This window comes from Alexandromys fortis, unplaced genomic scaffold, assembly GCF_014885135.2.
Source record: "Alexandromys fortis isolate MF-2015 unplaced genomic scaffold, M_Fortis_MF-2015_v1.1 scaffold_6, whole genome shotgun sequence".
Lineage (NCBI taxonomy): Eukaryota > Metazoa > Chordata > Mammalia > Rodentia > Cricetidae > Alexandromys > Alexandromys fortis.
In genome coordinates this window covers 1,141,891-1,155,750 of record NW_026067902.1, presented here as the reverse complement: position 1 = coordinate 1,155,750, position 13,860 = coordinate 1,141,891, and positions in this window count along the sequence as shown.

The following is a 13,860-nucleotide window of genomic DNA, read 5'->3' as shown; positions in this document are numbered from 1 at the left end:
AATATCAGGGAGGTAATTAAAACATCCTAAGAAGCAAATGAAAATGAGCGCATAACCTACCAAACCTCTGGGATGCAATGAAAGCAGTTCACAGAGGAAGATTTATGTCTCTAAGTGTGCATATTAAAATTCAGAGAAAACTCAAATAAATAAGCTAACCGCATACCCCAAGCCTCTAGAAAAACAAAACAGCCAAATACAAATGCAGCACATGTCATGAAATAATAAATATCAGGAAAAAAAATTATGAAATAAGGACTGAAAAAAAAGGAGACTGAATCAATCAAGTAACTAATAGTTCTTTAACAACATTAACAAAACTCACCAACCATAAGACAAACTAATCAAAGATAGATAGGGAGAAACAAATTAATAAAGTAGATGAAATGAATTTGTTACAATAGACTTCAGCAAACTACAGAAGCTCATCAGGGATCCTTGGAAAACATCCTCTAACAAAGTGGAAACCCTGGAAGTTATGAACAAATTTGTAAGTTCATGTCATCTACTCAACTTAAAATCAGAGGTATAAACAATTTAAACAGACACATAGCAAGAAAGGCAATTAAAGAGACGACTAAAAGTCTTCCCAGAAACAAAAACCTAGGAGTGAACAGGTTTACTATTGAATTCTATAAACTTAAGGAATATCTCAGAGTAATAACACTGCTTCTCAAACTGTTCATCCTAGTTTGGGTTCTATTGCTGTGACAAACACCACAATGATCAAACTGGGGAAGGAAAGGATCCATTTTATTTTGTATTGTAATTTCTACTTTTGAAGTAAAACAAGGGAGAGACTCGAGTAGAAGTTTGAAGTCGTAACTGTGGAGGATTGTTGTTTGCTATCTTGCTTTTTGGCCACCTTTTTTATACTGCCCAGGCCCACCTGCCCAAGGATGGTACAGCCTAGAGTGGGTCAGCTTCTCCCACATCAAGTAGCCATCAAGATAACGCTTCTGCCAATAATCCAATCTGATGGAAACAATTCCTTAATTCAGATTTTCTTTTTACACTTATGTTTAGATTTCTGTCACATTGACACAAATTAAGCAGCACACTGTTGCATGAATTAGAAAGGAAACCAAAACTACCAAACTCATTCTAAAGAACTAATCTATGCCTGTTACAGAAAAATAAATAAAGATATAGAGAAAATAGAGTAATTTCCTAAATGAACATGAATGCAAAATTTTTGACAAAATACCCACAAACAAAATTCAAGATCACATTAGGAACAGTATATATCATGAACAACTTGATTGTGACCCCAGTTATATGACACTGCTTCAATACACACTAATGAATAAATGTAATGTAACGTATTAATAGACTTAAAGGTAGAAATCGCATACTTTTCTCGATAGAAGCAGAAAAGACATTTGACAAAGTTCATTTTAGGAGAATTGAAGTACCTGAGAATAGACAGAATCAGGCTCACTGTAATAAATGATGCATACAGCACACCAAGTCTAGGGAACATTTTTGTGGACTTTCCAACTCAGCTAATCAAATATCGAAGTGTATGATGGTTGAATCACAGTGAGTGTGTGTTCAGATTCATTAAAAATAACACATCTTCCAAAGTGACTGCCATTTTCATGCTCATCAACAATAAATGGGGTTTTCCCACAGCTCTGTTGGCATTTGATTTTGTTGTTATTTTCAATATAAATCTTTTTGAAATGTATGTAGTGATCCTCGGTCTTAATATGAAATTATCCATTGATACACGGTGCTGACATTCTTTTCATATACATGATTTTTCTTTGTATGTGTTTAATGGAGTCTATGGTATGTCTTTTGCTCATAATTGGGTTGTTTCCTTTTTTTGAATTTTATGAACTCACAATACTTTAGCAGATATGTGTTCTGAAGATATTTTATCCCCTTATATTGCTTAATGTTCTACTTTAAGGATAGCATTATTTTCCTAATCAGAAGTTCTTCATTTTAAGAATACCCCCTTTTTTTTTTCTCTTCTGGGCCACGTTGTGTTACTGCATCTTAGTCATTTTCAAGCTCAAGTCTGCCTAGATTTTGCCCTATATTATCTTTTAGTATATTTAGAGATTTTCACTTTATACTTGGATCTATAATTTATACTTACATGTATGATCCATTCTATTTGATTTTTTAAAGGTACAATGCGTACCTTTTGTTTGCTTGTTTGCCCAACTGTTCCAACATCATTTTTTACAGTAACTGTTTTTCATCCAGTGTTCTTATTATAAAGATCAATTGATTACAGTTATCTGAGTCAATTTTTTGCTTCTCACTTCTGTTTCATTGTTCTGTTTGTCTATCACAAATATTCAACAGTCTATTTTTTCTTATCTGGAAAATAAGACTGTAGGAAAAGAAACATCAGTTAGCCTTTTATAACTCTTCTTTTTTTTTCACAAGAATACTTGTGTTATTATCGATTCATGTTGGTGTTGGAGTTTCCATAAATAATAGGGATTACCCCTCTACCAATATCACCCAAATTATCACCAGTATATAGAGACAAGCTTCCTTATGCACTGGTCAGTGGTATTTACATGGATTGAATAAGCATCACCATATTATAAATGGTAAATCTCTTGCACAGACTGTTATAGTCCCAAGGTTCTTTAAAGGCATACAGAGTGATACATGTGAGGTACTTCATTGTCATGCTAGAATACACTCATACTGGGGAAAGTAAACCTCAAATAATGGCCTGTCTTCTACACACTGAGTCAGTTCAAATGTCAGATTCTCCAAAGACTCAACTTTCTGTATTTTCCCCTTAAGAAACCATAGCCCCCTGTTTTATGTCTCTAAAAGATTATCTGAAAATATCCTCCAATTCACAAGAATATCTTAAACACACCACACAGACACACACACACACACACACACACACACACACACACACACGCTTCCTGTCAGGACTGATACAAAGGAAAACAAGCTATGCTTCCAAAATCAGTCATCATGTCTCTGTGGAACGTGACCAATAAAAAAGAGAGAAAGACAATCTCTGCTAGCACATTGTCCCTGCGGTATACATTTTTATTTCCAATAATCCTGACATGTTCCACATTACATATTGAAGAGCTCATGTCTTTCATTTTCCCTGTCTCGTGAGCATCTGCCCCTGGCTATAAGCAGTATCATTATTATATTGGCACTGCCATTCAGAGCCACCTCCCACCAAACTCACACAAAAGAAATGGCCAGGTGTTGAAATGAGTGCAGATAGACTCTACCTATAGTCACAGTACCCTTGTCGTAAAACCTCAGCCTCTGAGGCATGTCATATCAAGCCCCAAAAGTCAAACGTTTTGCCTCAATGGAAAATTCCACACAGAGAAAAGAAATAGACTCTTGGTGTCTTGCAGGGAGATGTCAGAAGTTTTCTTTTTCAGCCAGGGTGACATCCCCACTCCAAACACCAGTGTCACTCTAGACAAATGCTCTTTGTAAGATTTGTCAATTTATTAGTTAAGAGTAAGTGAAGCTGAATAGAAAACTGGAGCAATCATTTTCTTGGTCACCAAGTCCCATAGAATCCTACAGTCTGAAACTACTTTGCAATTTAACGAACTTCCATTACAACAGAAGCAGGCCTGATTTTCAGATACGTTAATAACTTTAAATTATATACTATGTAAAAGGAGACACTTTTCATCCTGTAATTCGAGCTGAATAGGAACAGTCTTATGTTTGTTTGTTTGTTAGAAACTGGGTGTGGAGGGTGATGTGTTGTGTTTGTTCTCAGCTGCTTCCTACCAAAGTCCAGCTCCAATCTGGAGACCAACAACTTTCTACCTTCTAGTTGTCAGCAGAGTCTAGCAAACACAACAGGACAGGTTCTTAATTTTTATGTAACAATTATCTATTGACAGAGTCTATCATTTTTCTTATGTTCTTGATATACTTTTTACTACCAAGAATTGGCAATTTCATTTTTTTGAATATCAGAGGGAAAATACAAAAATGTTATAAAATTCAAAGTGATCATTCTGGTCACTTTGTAATATACATCTTGTAAAAATCTAGGTAGTAGTGAATTCTAAAGTTTTCTACTGAAATGGAGACTTACAAATACTTATATTTTCCTTGAATCTGTTGTCTCATGATTTTGTGAACGTTTAGCATGATGTGGATATTCCTTGAATAATAAGAATTCATTAAAATGTATTAGATGAATTTATTAATATATAATGACTGGGCTCTAAACCCTTCTATTCTCATATTTCATTTCTCTTTATCTTTCAACTTTATCTATCATCTGTCTATCTATCTGTCTGTCTGTCTTACCAATCATCATCAATCACAAAATACACATGCACATAAAATACAAATTTTCAAATCTTAGTGTATATTAAAATCACATAGAAAATTGGTTCAAACTTCTAGTTACCACTAAAACTAGATCAGATTTTCTGATTCAGTTAGTATGGGATGAGACTAGAAATTTATAATTTTAACATCTGCTCAGGTAACGCTTGGGCTACTTGATCAATCAGATAATCACACTGCAGATTCAAGCAGGGAGGATGGACTGGGCAATGGTCTGTTGAGGCTCTAAGATTCTCAAACACAGGTGTCAAGCACTGTATTTCTAGCTGGAATGATGTGGGAGTCCCCTCTATATGCTCTGAATATAATTGATAACTAATAAAGAACCAGCTTGGCCTGATAGCATAGAGTAGAGCTAGGCAGGGAAAACTAAACTGAATGCCAGGAGAAAAGAGGTGGAGTCAGAGAGAAACCACATAGCCCCATAGGAGACAGACACTGGAACTTTACCCAGTAAGCCACAGCCTTGTGGCAATATACAGATTAATAGAAATGGATTAAATTAATATATAAGAGTTAGTCAATAAGAAACTAGACCTAATGGGCCAAGTATTTAATTAATACAGTTTTTGTGTGGTTATTTGGGGGCTGAGAAGTAGGTAAAAAACAAACAGAAGTCTGGGCAGCCAGGAACAAGGAACAAACAAACAGCCTCATACACAAATTGATGCCCAATATGGGGCTCGAACCCATGACCCTGAGATTAAGAGTCTCATGTGCCAATGTGGACAAGTAAATCCACTTAAAACCTGAGAGAGTTTGAAAAGAAATTCTAGACACACACACACACACACACAAAACAGGGTTAAGCACAGCTTCTAGGTAGCATTCTCTCAGGTAGGCTCTGTTTGGTAGAGGCAAGTGTGTTTCATTTAAGAGTGATTAGCTTTAGCTGCAAAAACCTTTCAGCTCTTTTAAAAGGCCCTGCCATGAAACACTTAAATGGTGTTGATGAGTAGCTGACCACATGCCTTTTGCTGGTGGCAGGGACCTTGAAACTCTATGGAGTTGTGGCAATAAGCATGGCTCTGGCCAGTAGCTTTACCATGAAGCTAGACTCTCAGAAAGCTAAGGAATGGGGTGGATCCAGTCTTCAAAGCCATGGCCTTAATCCTAGCCATATTGCTTAGCAAATTAAAGGCTCATGTGGTCAGAAAGAGAGAGATATACAGTAAAGATAGACTCAGATGAAAAAAAAAAAACTCTAAATGGTTTACAGTGTGTTTAAAAATATATTCAGGCTTGAGAGTGTAAAGAAAAAGGATAAAGTTCTTAAAATTAAAAAAAAAGAAAGGAAGTAGTTGGGAGTGGCGCACACCTTTAATGCCAACACTTGGGAGATAGAAGCAGGCAGATCTCTGTGAGTTCAAGACGTGATACTACACACCTTTAATCCCAGCACTTTGGAGGCAGAGACAGGCAGATCACTGAGAGTTCATGGACAGCCTAGTCTACAGAGCGAGTTCTAGGACAGCCAAAGATACACAGAGAAACCCTGTCTCAAGAAGCCAAAAATTAAAAAAAAATAAAAGAAATAGAGTTTAAAATAAAGTCACATAAAGATGAAAAATACACAGAGAGTCTGGATACTGTATGCTATTGTGTTGTCTTTAAATTGTTTGATGGCTGAGGAAGGAGCAACAGCTGCTAAAAGACATTTGATTATAAACACTGATGGGCTAATCCAACATATATCTTTTTAAAATGCCTTGACTTAAAAAAAATTTAAGTCAAAAGGTATTTTACTTTGGAGAAGAGGTTTTGCTTTTGTTTCTACAGAAAATGAGAGGCTGTGGATTCATTCTGGGCTAAGAAAAATTAGGTTTTATCAAGGAAGACAATCTCCAATGGGAGCAGATGGTCCAGATGTCTGAGTTCTACATCTAGAACAGTTTAAAGACTGCTGATTAAGATGATCAAGCCTCACAGGATACTCCAGTCAGGACTTGATAACAATTCTAAATATTCTTTAGGTCTGATAATCATAAAATTATCAGAGCTCCAGTCTCCGTCTCCTACCAAGCAGCTGTTGGTAGTTGATAAGTCCTTGGGCAGGGATAAGAATCAATTGTTTTAATGTGTGGTCACTGCTAGACTTTCCATGCTCCAGTGGGGTTCCCATATTTATACACATAAGGGCAGCATTACTTGGCTTTAAAAGATTACATTCAAATAATAGAACATAGAGGGTGTCTATGGCTATATTGGTGGAAACTTGTGGGAAGTTGGCTTTGGGAGGATTTGGAATGGATGTGACCGTGTTCCTTGTGTTGTTAGGAATGCCCCTAATGAAACTGAGTGATAAGGCTGGAGAAGTGGTTATGTGATTAAACCCACATGATGCTTTTGCATAGGAGCAACTCTATGCAAGTTCTATCTAAGCAATTCTGACTCAATTCTCAGCTCCCACACTATGTTCAATGCCTATAATAACACCAACTCCAGTAAATCAGACACTTTTCTAGCCTCCAGAGACACTTCAAAAACACAGTTCATATGCAGACAAATCAGCATACCACATATATAAATTTTAAATAAGCAATTAAAAAGAAGCAGAGGTGTGTAAATCTTGGAGACCATAGAACACACTGTCTTGTAGAAATTTTAGTGCTGATAGTTGATAGTTCCCAACTTATGAAACATTTGCAACCCCTCAACTTACTCATTGTAAATTTAAAACACCTCTAATCAATATTTCACTTAATACAACTAGCCCATCAAACATTTAGATTAGCAATATGGCCCACTATAGACTATGCCCAAAAAGCGTGTGAGAGGACTGGGGAGCAGGCGTTCAGAAAAGATCAAAATTCTAGCATTCGTTCCTTTTAAACTTTTATTTTTAATTGCCCGTGTATGTGCATGCATGCACACAGCTTGTGTGTGGAGGTCAAAGACAACTCTTGTGAGTCACTTTTCTCCTGGCATATTGTAGGATCTTGGGATAAAACTTAAGTCAGAATGTCCATATCCAATTCCTTTTCCTACAGAGCGGTCCTTGGGTATTGTTTCCAATGAGTTCTATCTTAGTTTCGGTTTCTATTGCTATGAAGAGACACCATGACCATGGCAACTCTTGTAAAGCAAACATTTATTTGTGGTGCCTCGTTTACAGTTTCTTAGGTTTCATTCATTATGATCATGGCAGGGAGCATGGTGGCATACAGACAGACATGGTGCTAGCTACATCTTGATCAGAAGACAACAGGAAGTGAACTAAAGCACTCGGTGTGACTTGGGCATATATGATAACTCCAAAACCAATTCCATAGTAACATACTTCCCCCAACAAGGCCATACCTACTACAACAAAGCCATATCATCTAATGGTGCATTCCCTCTGAGCTTATGGGCACCAATTACATTCAATTTATCACCACTATTATTTGCATTGTCCCATCTAAAGGAGGAAAAGTTATGTTAGAAATCATTTGAGTGTGTGTTAACAAATATAGTAGAAGCCAGTCACGTGTAAGCACTGAACGCATACATTGCGAGGGAAAAGGCCACTGAAACCTTTGAAATGTAGAATCAAGGAGTTGAGCTTTTCCTTCATTTTCTTTTATCTTATTGTATTTTTTCTTCTTTTTCATCTTTAAGGAGATTCACCTGTTATTATAATTAATAATAGTTTACAGCTTAATGGAATTCACTGTGATACTTCTATAAAAAGCATACACCATGCAATAACCATGTTGATCCATTCTATCCATACCTCCCACCCCATCCTTATACTCCTTCCTAGTTCCCTGTGATTCCTCTTCCATTATTAAGTATGCTTATTTTTTCTTAGTTTCCTTCTACAAAAGAGAAGTGGCACTTATCTGAGTTTGGTCTATTTCAATCATCGTGATACATTTACATTTTCTTCAAACAGGAATTTGGGCTCAGAACTGCTATATTAGACAGTGCAGAGAATACCTCCACATTCTGAAGGATTTCTGTTCCAAAATTTCCCAGATATCTGTAACATCCAGATACACTTTCAAAGAAAAATAAAGTTTCTAGATTTTATTGCTAAGACCCAGGTTTGCTAGGCCTTTGGTATATTGTTTTATTGTGATAGCACGGTTTCCCTCAAGTTTTCTTTTATTAAACAACTTCAGATCCTTATAAGCAGCGTGTAAATATTTCTTTGAGCTGTCACCACTTGTCTCTCGGAATTAAATGTTGGCACTGCCATGATAAGACTTTTCTCTGTGGATCAAAAATGAGTTTGCAATATTGCTCTTTTATTCAGTTGTCACAGGGAGACCTCAAATCAAATGCTGAATTTCTTTGAGAGATTCATGAGTCCAAGTTTGACTGATGCTGTCCCAATGCCAATTTTAGTATGTTCCATTTCATGGAACTGAATTCTTAGCTAACAGCTCCAGGTTTGGAAAGAAAGTAGCCCAGCCACATCAGCACTCTGTGACTCTTGGCTTTGGAATAGCACAGTCCAGTCTCTAGCATACATGGTTTTCTTCTAGCGGGTCAGGAATGATTATTTTGTAAGGTATCATTTATTCACGAAAAGAGAAAAAAGGGAAGTGGTAGGGGGGAGGAAATGGGGACAGAGGGAGGATGGGATGAGTAAAAAAGAACAATGCTTAAATATCACCAATGCAGGCTAATTCATAAGTCACTCCAATAACTTCGTATCATTCTACAGATTAACTCACATATTTAATACATCACATACTCACATAATACATCATCTCATCTTGAGGATGCTAATAAAGCTCTGATATGAATCACAAAGTAGGTTCCACATCCCTGCACTCATAGGAAAATAAAAATGAGATTTATTTTTTCCTTCTGTGGTCTGGTATTGAGACCCTGTACCATTAGTTGTACCTTTGCTGTCAGGAGTCGTGACACAAATAAATTTATGGGGAGTGACTGACCAATCTATCATAGATCAGCTTGACTTCCATCCCTGACGTCCTGTCAGAGTTTAGGCAAACTTAGTTATAACAGCTGGTTCCATGTGTGTGTGTGGGGGGGGGTCCAGTCCATTTCTATAGTTCAATAAAATCTGCACTGAGAATTTCTCATTTGTGCTTTAATCTCATTTCCATACACCTGGCTATGCCTGCCACTTAGACTGGCAGATACACTACTCAAGCTCTTAGAAGCTTCCTCAAGCAATGCATTCGTTATGGGCAGCTCATTTGGCCTGTGTGGGGTGTAAATCCAGCATTCTTTGGCCGTGGACCCAGCTTTTGCATCTTCCCTACCCCATCCAATGCCTGTTGCCTCTGTTCTGTCACCCATATCTCTTCCACAAGTCTTTTCCACCTGCTGCCACACATGGGAACTATTGCCTAGAATACTTGCCTTACATTAATTTTCTGTTAGAAGAATAAAATAAACCATTTACTGAGGGGACAGTTTGTAAAGTCATATTTTAGAAGACTATTTTTTCTGAGCATCTTCTTTTCACATACAGTTGAAGTAAAATGGATATTTTTGTCAAACCCCTAGTTATAGTCAAGTGTCATGAGACATGCCACTTTCATATTCAATCCTAGTCACATTAAAGCAGGCAAAAATTTTCCCCACGAGGGAAGAACTCTAAAGAGTACCCTGACTGTGGCATTATCCCACTCAAATGGAAATAATAGCAGCAATTTGTCTGCTATGGAATGAAGTTTAACGACTGAACTCAGATCTTTGGAAGGTGTAATAAAACAAGAGAAAACATTCTGAAACGCTCAACATTGCCGAAGATGTGATACAAAGGCATGCATATAAGTATGTGTTTATTTATTTATCTATCTATTTATTTATAATAGATCGCTTCAGTGATAACTTGTGGTTAGGAAATTGTTTTAAAACCTTGAACCATCAGATGAGCTCAATAAAAGCTTCTATGTCCACATCCCTCCCAGTATCTGAGCTTCTTAATAGTTTTCTAAGTTTTCAACGTCATCCAAACTTAACTTGCTTTCTAGACAAAAGTGATAATTTGAATATTCAAATAACCTTGCTACTGAAATGTTTTAGATGATCTAACCAAAATGGGGATACAGGTTCTACTGAAGGGGAAGGGGCATTAAATAACTAAATATGTGTTCTCATTTAGCTTTGCTGTACAATAAACTACCCCAATGGTTGGTGGCATGAAGCTTTAGTCACTTTTTTTTCTCATAGTTATGTGGTGAGTAATTGGAGTTATTCCAGACTCAGCTAGACTGACCCATGTGTTTAAGGCCAGCTTTGAAGTGACTGGGCCTGATTGTTCTAGGGTGATTGTGTACTGGGATAGTTAGTTGCTGTTCCACATCTGCATGTCTTCGACCTGGTAAGCTTATGGTTTTATTTTTTGTCTTCTTTAATCATCAGTAGTCACGGTGTTATGAGAGAAAGACAGAACCATACATGATCTAGTTATACGGCTAGGCTAGAACTGACTGGCACATTCAATAAAGCAAATCAATAGCCAAATTGTATTCACAGGATGAAGGAAACATCTCTCTTGACAGTGCCATAGATACAGGGAGGGACACAGTTCTGATCATTAACATAAGCAATTTATTACAAATATACAAAGACATTTTGAACTTTTAAAGTACTCAGAGCATGTAGGCGTTCATAAAAACAATTCTCACAAGAAATTCCTTTGGAAAAATAGGAGTGTCATCATCAGTAACTGTCGCTCAGCGATAAGCAGTTCCCCGGATGGCTATGTACCTCTGAAGAGGCTCACTGCTGACTCCTTCAGGTGTGTCTGCATGCGCCAGCCACACTTCCTTGTCTTATCTTCTTTGGTTTTCTGAAATTTGCTGTTACAGTTGATGCTTCACCTGGTAAGTATTTGCTATTTTTGAACTAGTTGAGGTTCCCAGATATTGAATAAGAAATTCATATTATCTCCAAAAGGAAACCAGTCTCAAACCTTGCCATATACTTGTATAAGAAATATAGCATAAATTATTTTTAATAAGCAACATGACATTTGAGACTTGGACTACATATATATGGGGGTTATGTGTGGGGGTATGGGGGTGTGGGGGTGGGTGTGTGTGTAGTAGTAGTAGTAGTAGTAGTAGTAGTAGTAATAGAAGGCTAAGTGACATCCATCAGACTCCTAGCAGTACACTTAAAGCTGCCAATGAACAGTGTTAGCAGAAAACCTTACTTCTGTTTGTACACCAATGTTGATTAATGAGGACAAAATGTGAGCTACTAGCATAACTTTAAATCCTTTAGTTATTGCATTTAAAACTCATATAAACAGGGATTGTGTTCCAAATATTAGATATTCTATATAAAATAAAATAGGACATATTTTGCCTTTCAAGATGAAAAGTAGGCCATATTTTTTTCTTGTAGGTTTTGTACCTAACTCATTAATTACCATATAGTATATGACGAATCAGCCTAACCTGAGTAAAAGAACAAAGCACAAGCCAACACATAACCACTAGGCATTTACTGTATTATACAATTCAGTTTCTATCGTTGCTTAGAGAAATACTATTTCTCCTTGTGCGTTTTGCTTTAAAATTCTTGAAATTAAATGTCAAACCAACTGGTTTAATAATGTACTCTTGATTTTTAAATTATATAAACAACTTCTCTTGTCCCTGAATTCTATTTGGCAGTTTATTTGAAGACGGCAATTCTTCAGACATGGAGCAAGTTTCACACTGTGATTAGTGTAAGAATAACCCATAAAGACAGCCTTTGGCTGCTTCTGGGTCCTTCATAAGGATATATATTTATTTTCCAGTAAGTGGATTTCACGTGGCTTACACTCACAGCACCCACTTGACTTCGAGCTCAACGATAGCTATTTTTCGTGCTGTGAATACACTTAGACTGTTAACTCCACTCGATATACATTTCTTCAAATATTCATAAAGTTTCCCGTGAATGTCCAAGTCTCCTTTACACATCCATAAATATATCAGTAAAAGAAGAATTATGGAGCAAGCCAAGACAGGTTCAAACTCGAGGCTGGGATTCTCTTCAAAGTTAACCACCTCGAAAATGCACATCACATTCTTTTAAAAAAATTTCTAGGAAAAGAAGGTTTGAGTACACTATAAGGAGAACTCTGAGCACAAAGAAGTTTACTCAGTGTCTGATGATAAATAAAAGCAAAAAACTGAACTAAATGCACCAAATTGACATACAGGTGACATCACTCAGTGGGCATACATCTCCAGAGCCAAGACAATTGGCGGCAGGGGACTTCTCTGCTTCTCAGCTCATCAACCACTTTATCAACAAACTACCAACAAACCATTTGCTCTTGCACATTGCTGAACTAAGAGTGATGGACTGTGCTGGAGAATCCCCTCTTCCGGGTTGCTTAAACTACATTCGAAGAATACTGTCGTGTCCATTTTAATGCTACTATCTCTCCTTATTTCTTTTTTTTTTATAAAATGTCCTTCATGGTTACAGAGTTACCCCTTAAATGACTTTTCAAACCCCAATAATACCCTATACCACAGCTTGCCTTATTGTTTTTAATTATTTATGTCATAGTTAGCCAGAAAATATGGCACAAAGAGGATCTATGTCCGGGTCTTTCTCTCTGTAGTTTCAATAAGAAAATTAGACTCTGGTACTAAAGACTTGGACAATCCAATGTGTGGAATTTGGTATGTATGCAGAAACTTGGAGAAAGGTAGCTTTTTGAGTTGTTTGGTTTGTGGGAGTTATATCCTTTGAAGCTCATGATGAAGTTAAGAGTAAACATTTCAGAAAAGAGTTACTGACTTTCTGTGGCTTTTTACCTCTTCACTCTGAGTAGGGAAGAAGTGGTAGGATCATGTAACCATGATTTCACAAAACCTTCTGAAGACTATGTTCTTCCCTTGGTGCCAAGCATCATACAAAGAATCCATAAAGTCTGGATGGCAAACAGCAAACAGGCCATACTATGCTGGGCAAAGTGCAGTCAACACTCTGAAACATGACTCTTACAATGAAAATGCTGATGCAACTTATGCAATTACATACCTGAAAGAATAGTAAAAATACATGTTTGTTCAATATACATATAAAACGAAATTAACTAAGGGGAATACGTGTTTGACTGTGTCATCGGTAGTACTCTCAATCTGTATATATTCAAGTTGGCCATGATCGTTTCTCTAGAACCTCTCAGAAGACAAACAGACACTAGAACATAAAAGAATTAAACATCCATTTACCTCAGTCATGCTGCTACTTTTCTTCATCAGTCTTTCATCCAGTCTAGGAGAAAATAAGTAAATTAAAGTACATTCTTCATACAGTGAGCTGCTTTATAAGGAAAAAAACAAGGTCCTCACTACCCCCTCCTTATCTGCCCACTGAGAAATAAATGTTCTTCCCTCCTTGCCAGCTTCACCCCAGTTATCCTGGTGGAGAGACCAGGTTTGTGATTGGGCAAACGAGCAGAGCAAGCCTGTGTCTGGTGCACTACAGACCTGTCTAAGGACATATCATCAGACTTCTAGGCAAAAACCTAATGACACAGCCCCCTTCCCTTCAGATTAACTGCTAACTTACTATTGAAACTGATATGGTGGGCAAGCACATTTT